Source organism: Agelaius phoeniceus, chromosome 1 (genome assembly GCF_051311805.1).
Source record: "Agelaius phoeniceus isolate bAgePho1 chromosome 1, bAgePho1.hap1, whole genome shotgun sequence".
In the NCBI taxonomy this organism is placed as follows: Eukaryota; Metazoa; Chordata; class Aves; order Passeriformes; family Icteridae; genus Agelaius; species Agelaius phoeniceus.
In genome coordinates this window covers 64,368,638-64,377,761 of record NC_135265.1, presented here as the reverse complement: position 1 = coordinate 64,377,761, position 9,124 = coordinate 64,368,638, and the positions used below count along the sequence as shown (strand labels likewise).

Below are 9,124 nucleotides of genomic sequence, written 5' to 3'. Positions count from 1 at the left end.
CTTTTCAACAATATCAGGGGGATCTGTTGGTGATTTTTTTTCCCCTGCTTGCTTTTGCGCACTGTAGAGCACTTGGATGCTCATTAACATACATGTCCCTTCCAATTTCACTCTCATTTGCACTATGTTAACAGCTACTTTTTCATCTTTGCTCAGACAAACGATGGCCTTTGTAACCAGGAATAAAATTAGTCGCAAGTGGAAACCTGTTTTAATGAGGCCAAATTGTTATTTAACTCCAAATGTGTACAGTATTTTTTGTCTAAATCTCCTTTAATCCCTCCCTAGTATTAATTATATCTTGTCATAAACAGGCCTTGGAAATGCTTGCTCCTTCAGCTGAGTTCAAAACAGAGCCTCATGCCAGACCACCACATTAATAAGGTAAAATGAAAAAAAGGGGAGAAGGGGGGAAGCTCCTTTTGTCTAATTTTTCCAAAACTTCTGATTAAAATAAATGAGATCACTGGAATTTATATAGGCAAATTTGGCAGCTCCTCTATATTTACTGAAACTGTGACATAAATCAAAACTGAGACTCTCCAAGAATGTGTTATTTGTTATCAGAGTAATTATGTGTTAGTGACTCACACATGAATAAGGTACTTCTGTTACGGCTGTTTATTAGAGTTTTCTTGGCTTCCATTTCTTGTTCTGCCACTACCTTGCTTCATAACCTTAGGGAAGTTTCTGTGTTTTGATTAATTCAAATGATGTGCATATGTATGGCTGTACATACACACACAGCTATATAAATATGTAGTAATTTCCTGCTAAAAGAACATTTCAAAATGCTCTAAAAGACAAAATGAAGATGACCTAGAGACTTTACTTGTTAGCGTACCTTCTTTATTTAACTGTATACATAAGTTAGAGCTATTCAGGTAACATCCAGGCAGTATGAAGTTACAACTCATGGACCAATATGAATTTTTAGGTGAAGCAGCAACTATCTCTCATACCTTCCCCTCTCCCCACTACCCCAAAATGACTTATTCTCAATAGCAACAAGAAGGTATTGTTTCTTCATTAACGCAGCGGTTCTTGCCCACTTAGAGAAAGAATTTGAAAAACTATGTGTTGTTACAGTGCCATCTGGTGATTCCCGCATACAAGTGGGTGAATCTCGCTCATCACTGTTACTACTGCTCTGCATTACTTAGCATGCTTCCTCAGGCAGCTTGTCTTGCTGTTTTTTTTTTAACTCTTTAGCATTTTAATGCGTAGGAAATTTCAACAAATGGCAATCAAACCATTTTCCAAATGTGCTCCTAATCAAGTTTATCAGTACTGGTTTGATTTTGAGAAATTGAAGGTAAAGCAAAGGAAAAAAGTGTTTCCTAAAAATTCATAATTCATCAGAAGCCTGATTGTTCTGGTGCTGCACCCTTGGACAAAGGAATGTTTTTGGTACCCAGGAAGGGTACCAAAATGCTGGTTTTGGTACCCAGGAAGGGCTGTAGGTGTGTTGTTAGCATCCCATATGCATTCGCATGGCACCTGACTCTTTCAAGGGGATAAGCAAACATTATTGGCTACCACTTCTCAGTGAATTGGAGAAGCCTGGTCCCTGTTTTACGTATGGGAAAATGAATGGAGATGCTTATTTGAGATGAGTCTTGAACAGAGCTGGAGTTAGAGCTGTGTGTGTCTGTTTCTCTTTTCCTGCCTGAGAACTGGACATGCTGTCCCTCAGGTTGTGCACCTTTGTGATAATGCAGTGTAATGCTTCTTTGGGGCCTGGAATGCCTCTTTTGTCAGGTTTTTTGGCCACTTTGCCCATTTTCCCCTCTCAGAAGTAAGAATAATGATTGCTTGGTTTCTCTGTAATAATTAAGCATTTGTGTATAATTTTATTTAATAGACAATTAGGAGTTTCCCCCAGCCTGGGGGGTCTTTTGAGGATGGTCTTATGTGCAGTCCTCATGCAAAAATGGAGTAGCTACTAGTAAAATTTATCACTAAGTGAGCCTCTGAAGCTTCAGATTCTTGCCTGAGATGTTCACGTAGCTGCAATGACTGTTTCCTTCACTTTAAAATAGGTTGAAACAAAACGAAGAATCCTGTTGCAGGCAGAATACCAGTTGGCCTCTAAAAATATTTTGTATGCTTTACTAATTTAGGTAGAGGAATATAAAGTTCCAAATTTTGAGTATGAATAAATATTGAAACACAGTAACAAATCCACCATTTCCTTTCCATCTTTTGATAATCTGTAGGGGAAGGAGACCATTTCTCTCTCTTTCTTGCTCACTTATCCCACAGGAAGTGCAGTCCCCTCTCCTTCCTTTCAGGTGTTAGCTTTGTCTCCTCTGAAAAGCAGCAGTTCTCTCCATCCTAAATATCTGCAGTGCCAGCTCACTGTCCTCACATTCAGCTCAGTTCCAGCCTGCTGTGAATGCGGTCTTGAGGCAAGAGGTGTTTTTGGTCTTCTCCCAAATCCTTCTGAAAAGTCAATGTCCACTCTTTAAAGAGTCTGCAGGTGAGGGTATGACAGCTCAAGGTGACAGTGTCCACTATTCCATGGAAATGGCATATGGTAGAAAAGACTGTTCATATAGTTGCAATGAGTATGAACCAAAGGGCATTTTTAGAAACACATTCCCAAGAGCTAATAAAAATATATGGTATATATGTTTCAAAAACTGAAGAAAGCAGTCAGAAGCAAAGAAGGTGTGATATCTGCAGGCAGGGCCAGCTCTGAGAAGAGTTTGCTGTTTAATTGGCCAAGTTAAACAAGATACAATTAGGGCTAACATGGTCTCCTAGGATTCATAAACCCTTATTTGGAAATTTGGGGGAGATGGTGGGGAACCAGTGGCTTTAATTGTATCTTGTTTAACTTGGCCACTTTAATCACTTACACTTCTCTGACTTGGCTTCTTTCATAGATGTCACACCTTTGAACAGCTGACTAGCCTTTCTTTTTTCCCTTAATGTAACTTTTTCTGTATATTAACTGCTGCAAATCAGATGGAAGCTACATTTGTTTTCAATTTATTATATAACCAGATATGAATAATATTGTTAATATAATGGCTCAAGTTCTCTGCAATTTTTATTCTTGAGAACAAAAGTCTTCTCTGCCATTCACAGAATTATGGAATAGAATCATAACATTTCTTAGGTCAGAAAAGACCTTTAAGATCATCAAGTCCAACCATTAACCCGGGACTGCCAAGTCCACCAGTAAATCATGTCCCTGAGTGCCACATCCACATGTGTTTTAAATACCTTCAAGGACTGTGACTCAACTGTTCTCTTGGTCCGCCTGTTCTAGTGGTTGACAACATTTTCTATGAAGAAACTTTTACTAATATCCATTCTAAACCTTCTCTGGTGCAACTCCATGCCATTTCCTCTTGTCCTTTCCTCTTCCTGGCAGAAGAGAGCAACCCCCACCTGGCTACAGTCTCCTTTCAGGCAGTTGTAGAGAGTTATAAGGTCACCCCTGAGCCTCCTTTTCTCCAGGTTAAATATGTCCAGCTTCCACAGTTGCTCCTCATGGGACTTGTGCTCCAGACCCTTCACCAACTCCGTTGCCCTTCTCTGGACACACTCCAGCCCCTCAATGTCTTTCTTGGGGTGAGGGGTCCAGAACTGAACACACTACTGGAGGTGTGGCTTCACAAATGCCAAGTACAGGGGACAACCACAGCCCTGGTCCTGCTGGCCACACTATTGCTGATACAGGCTTTCCAGCCCCTCTTCCCCATCCCTGTGTTGTTGGATGGGGTTGTTGTGACCCAAGTGTAGGATTTGGCATTTTGCCTTGTTGAACCTCATGCAATTGACCCCAGCTCCCATTCCAGCCTGTCCAGATCCCTCCGTAGAGCCCTCCTGCCCTCCAGCTGATCAGCACTTCTGCCCAACTTGGTGTTGTTGGCAAGCTGACTCAGGTGCACTCAATCCCCTCATCCAAGTTGTTGGTAAGGAAATTAAACAGTACTGTCCCCAGTGTTGAGCTCTGTGGAGCAGCACTTGTGACTGACCTCCCTCAGGATGTAACTCTCTTCAATACCACTCTCTGGGCCTGATCACCAGGTTGTCCTGCCTGTGTCCGTGATGGCACTCAGGATGATCAGCTCTGTGAACTTCCCCAGCACCGAGGTCAGCCTGACAGGCCTGTAGCTCCCCCGATCCTCTTTACAGCACTTTTCATAGATGAATGTCACATTTGGTAACCTCCAGTCAATGGAACCTCCCCCTTTAGCCAGAACTGCTGGTAAATGACAGGAAGTGGCTCTTTGAGCACTTCTACCAGCACTTCCCCCCTTCCCCTTGGGCTGATCTGATCTGGCTCTATTGACTTTTGTGCATGTGTATGTGGCTAAGCGGTGTAACAGGTCATGGACCATTTCCCCTGGGATTATGGAGGCTTCATCCTGCTACCAGTCCCTCTCATCCCATTCAGGGGATTGGGTACCTGGAAAACAGCTGGTCTTGCTATGAAAGAAGGCATCAAGTACCTTGGCTTTTATCCTCATCCTCTGTTTCCTACTGCATCCAAGAAAGGATGGAGATGCTCCTTAGGCCTCCTTTTGCTCTCGATATCAAAAGCAGTCAAGCAGCAGCTCCACTGATCATGCACAGACTCGTTGCATATTTGTGCTGTACCCAGGGGCAAAAGCCACTTTCCATACCTTCTGCTCTCCATGTCAGCCAGTAAATGAAATTACTGATCCCCTAACTCCTCTGCCAGCACAAGACTGTGGCAATCCATATGGGCGAGATAAGGTGATTGCTATGGGCTTCCTACATGTGCCTACCTGTTAGACACAGCTGAGACAGTTAACACTGGAAAAGCAGAGTTGGGTGCCAAAATCCAAAACTATTTAAACCAATCCTCCAGATGTACTTCACTGCGCCTGCTCTGACATACTGCAATTTTCCCTGTGTACGTGTGCTGCTGTAGGACTTTGAATATCAAGAGGTACCAGCTTTGGTGTGATGTTCTTCACAGAGACTTCCTGATCAAACCAGTCCCATCTCTACTCACAGCAACTGCATATATTCTGGGAGATGTGGTCTGAACAGCCTAAGACATGGGGGAGAATGGAAGCATGAGACTTTTGGCTAACCTCTTCCTAGGGCAATGTTTTTACCACTGGAGGCCAGAGAAATGTTTATCAGGGAAGACTGAGCACAGCTGATCCTGCCTTGGGGCTAGGCTCTGGACTAGGGTCTAGCTAGGGTCTCCTGAGTGCCATGAAACTCTGCGGTTTTAAGATTTCTGGATAGAAATATTTTGATTTGGACTTTTTTTTTTTTCAGGTCTTTCCTTTCAAAGGAAAACTTCAACAAATTCAGTTTTTGTTTGTAAGGAAGTTAGTCATAAGTAGACTTCAATTTTTCTAACTGGTGCTGTTTTATGAGGGAATAACAAATCCTGCTACAAGACTAGGAATTGAGTTTATCAATTCCTCTTGTCAGACACATGGTTTGGCCCCTTTAAGGCTCGGAATGTCATTTAAGGCTCTAGCTAAGCTGAACTAATCACCTATGACTTCTCAAAGTGGCAGTGTTACTCCTCCCTTACCTCTTTTGTCCTGGCTATCCATTCTATCCCATCTGTTTCTGCCTGAGCCAGCAGTGAGCCACCTCAGTGGGCTGAACCAGCACCAAGTGCCTCTCTCCTTGCAGTGCAGTTATTTTCCTCCCATCTAAGCCCCTTAAATCAGCTCACCATGAGGTCAAAAGAATGAAGAGCCAACGGCCTGCAGATACCAGGAACGCGGAGGGTGGAGAGCAGGATACCACTCCATGGACTCCTGTAACATAAAATAGGGCACTTCATTAAATATGTTAGATAAATTGGGCCCTGACCTTTTGGCAAAACTGCATGTGACGGTCTCAGTCCCTCAGGGCATAAAGCAAGGCTGGGGGGCTATGTCCCCCAAGCCTCACTGAATGCCCATCCATTTATTCCTGGCTCTGGCACAAGCCGTAGGGAAGAGGCAGTTTGGGACTGAAAAAAGAGGCATGTTTGTTCTCCTCTGAAGAGTGGCTTTCTTGTAACATGTGGCATGTTAGTCATGTGAGCCAAATAGCCAAAGGTAAAAGAAGTTACCAGTGCTGCTGATGGAACTGCATTTATAAAAGCAGTGTGTCTCTGGGTTTTTCATTTTCTCTTCTTTTTTTCCTCAGGGAACAAAAAAAAAAAAAAAAAGAGTAGCAGGAATTTAAATATAAAGCCATGGATATTGTGAAATTTAGCACTGAAAAGTGTTTCCAAAGTTAAGATTTCTCCTTCAATCTCCTTCAAGATTTACCTTCTCCTGGTAAATTTGCTATGTGATACACAAGTATCATTTGCTATTATTTATTATCTCCTTGGATTTTGATGGACAGGTGTGGTTTGGGGTAGATTTGTCATTCCCAACTGTCTTGCTAGAGGAATGTGTGTGGGCAGATATGTTGCAATGAAAATCAAAGGCCAGTAGTATGCTCATAATATGTGTATACGATACACACCTTTCCACCAAGCCTCCTAGTGAGACCAGGTTTTGTGCAGTTCTCCTGGATTGACCCAGATTATTCAAGCCAGTATTCTATTACACTCATTCTTTGGAGTGTTAGGAAGAAGGCCTCATTTTTGTTGAATCCAATGCCATAGCTCCCAGCTCCTTCTATTGTTCCTCTTGTCAGTGGCAAACTTTGGGATCCTGATGTAGAAAGAAGAAGAAAAACAACCAGCTGAAAGATCCTGCTCGTGGCTGGGAAGGGGGGAGGATGGGGAGGAGAGGGCTTTGAGTCACCTAGTGGTGTTTATCGCTGCTTTTTCTTTTTTGTGTGTTTGTTTGTTTGTGTTTGGTTCTGGTTTTGTTCTTCTGGTTCCATGTAATATGAAGGGGAACGAAGGGAGGAGAGATGGGGAAGCAGTGGAGGGATGTGGGGGGTCACAGAGGCATAGTCACATGCACCATTGTCACCTGCTCGGGAAGGACCTTATCTCACCAGTCCTGGATCAATTTGACTAATCTATTTTATCTCGCCATCTAATCTATCTGTTTCTGCTGAGCTATCCATCTGCCTCGTGGTATTGATCCCAACAGTTTTGTAATTGTATTTATAAAATGCCCTTTCACCCTCCTGGGAAGAGGGGTCTTGTGTAAAGGCAGATGGGGAGCAAGGGGTGGAAATAACACACTCCACTGCTCCTGATGACAAAGCCCCTGGCACCCGCTACAAGCCCTCCAGCTGTACATTTCTTCCTCCTTGTGCAGCCCTTCCTCATCAGCCCCAGCTTCAAAACCCTGGACACAAACACACCAGGGGAGCCCAGGGCAGTGTGCAATGGCAGAGGGATGACTGCCAGGAGCAAAGCCATTTGCAGAAAATGGAGCAAGGTCCCATCTCCAGCCTTGTTCCAAGCTGAAATACATTTGTTTCCAACAGTTAGTGAGAGAAGGCTGGAACTGCCAGATCATCTGAGGGAAGAAAAAGTGAAGGAAGAAGTATGATATTTCTGATTTGGAAGGAAATGGCTTTTTATCCCCACATGAAATCAAATTTAATCCAGAGATATGCAGTGACACCCTCCAAGAGTAAACAGATCCTTAGAGAGGCTCAGGAACATCCTCTGGGTAGATAATCTGCACAGCAACAGAGCCTCCTCCTGACTGCAGAAACCAGCTGCCATGTGAAGCCCTCAGCAGTTTGATTCTTTCTGTTCATCCCTGTATAGACAGGAACCCATTCTCTGCACGGAGCTGGGCATTTTATTTAGAAACCAGTGCATGTTATTTTGAAATCAAAACTTATTTCAGTCCCAAATTTACCTACATTGACCTCCACACTTTTTAACCACAGAAAACACTATATACCAGCAAAGTTTCCTGCATGATGAATTGTGTGAGTGTGTGTGTGTGTTCATGCCTATGTATTCTCCTCATTTTTCATCTCTGGAGTGTATCATGTCTCACCTCTGAGATTTGTGGGGAGACTAAAGGACACTGGGGTCACACTGGTCTCTGTTTACAGACTTCTTTCCAACTTCTTCCTAAGCAGGAAGTGCTTTCTGATTAGTCTCATTTTTTTGACATCAGTATAAAGCTTTTATCATGTATTTGTTGTGCATGGATAATATGCCAAACTGTGGAGACCCACTGCTTCCTCTCAGAGGTATTTCCCTTTGCAAAGCACAGGAACTTCTGAATTACACATTGGATAGCCATAGGGATTGCAGGGAATGCTGCAGGCAAAACCCAAGTGCTCCCAACTCAGAGCACTGAGAAAGGCTGGTTCACAGGGATGCAGGGGCACCAGGCTGCCTTGTGCAGCAGAGTGTGCTTGCCACCCTCTGCTGCTGCTGGTTTACTGGCAGAGGGAGAGGTTTAATTTGCTGTGTTTGGAGACAGCCTTTGAATGCAGGCTGCAACCAGGCAGGGTCTGTGTGAGACTCTGCTGAGCTGTGTATTTGTTAGCTCGGGTTCTGAAATACCTCAGTGATTGCAGCAAGGGATCCTGAACAAGCTAAAAACAGTTTTCATTGGCTGTAACACCTAAAAGCCCCTTTTAAATTCTGGCAAATCCCTTTGCTCATGGAAAGATTATATACCCGTTAAGTAGCCTGTTACCCCTCTCCTGGCTCTTGTTGGAGACACAGAAGCTGGCAGCCAATGTAGGACCAAACCTCCTGGCTATGGAGCGGGATTGTTGCTGTGAAGGTGTACCTCCAGCCCCATAGGAGAGGGTCACATCTCCTCATCTGTTTATGACTTGTTCTGTCCTCAGTTATCTGCCTCTCATTAGCAAATGTGCAAGTAACATTGCATTTAAAAACATTATTCAAATATGCTAGTTGTCTAAAACAGGCATTTATAATGCAATTTCATAAAAGTTATGTATCGACAGTGCATCACTTTAAAAGGCCCTTTCTGATTAACAAGGTTCAATATAGCTCCCCTGATTCCCCTGGTTGTGTTTTAAGAGAGGGAATAAAATGCTATGGATCTTGAAACAGCTGAAATCATAATTTTCCAATATTATCTGCAGTGTTGCTGCGAGAAAGCAGAGGCGGTGATCAGCAGAATGCCTGCTCCAGAGAGGGGTACAGCTGACAGGATGGTACGTTGGCCAAATGACACTTTGGCTGCTCCTGCTTCCATCTGAGCCTCAGGGA

The 9,124-nt window shown here is 43.5% G+C and overlaps 1 long non-coding RNA gene across 1 annotated transcript in view; it reads left to right on the top strand.

Moving 5' to 3' along the window:
* Positions 1-313: 313 nt before the first annotated feature.
* The window catches only part of LOC143695781 (uncharacterized), a 109,145-nt gene continuing 100,334 nt past the window's right edge, over positions 314-9,124 (top strand). The window contains exon 1 of the long non-coding RNA XR_013185319.1: positions 314-384. This is a non-coding gene — a long non-coding RNA (uncharacterized LOC143695781). The remainder of the gene's footprint in view (positions 385-9,124) is intronic.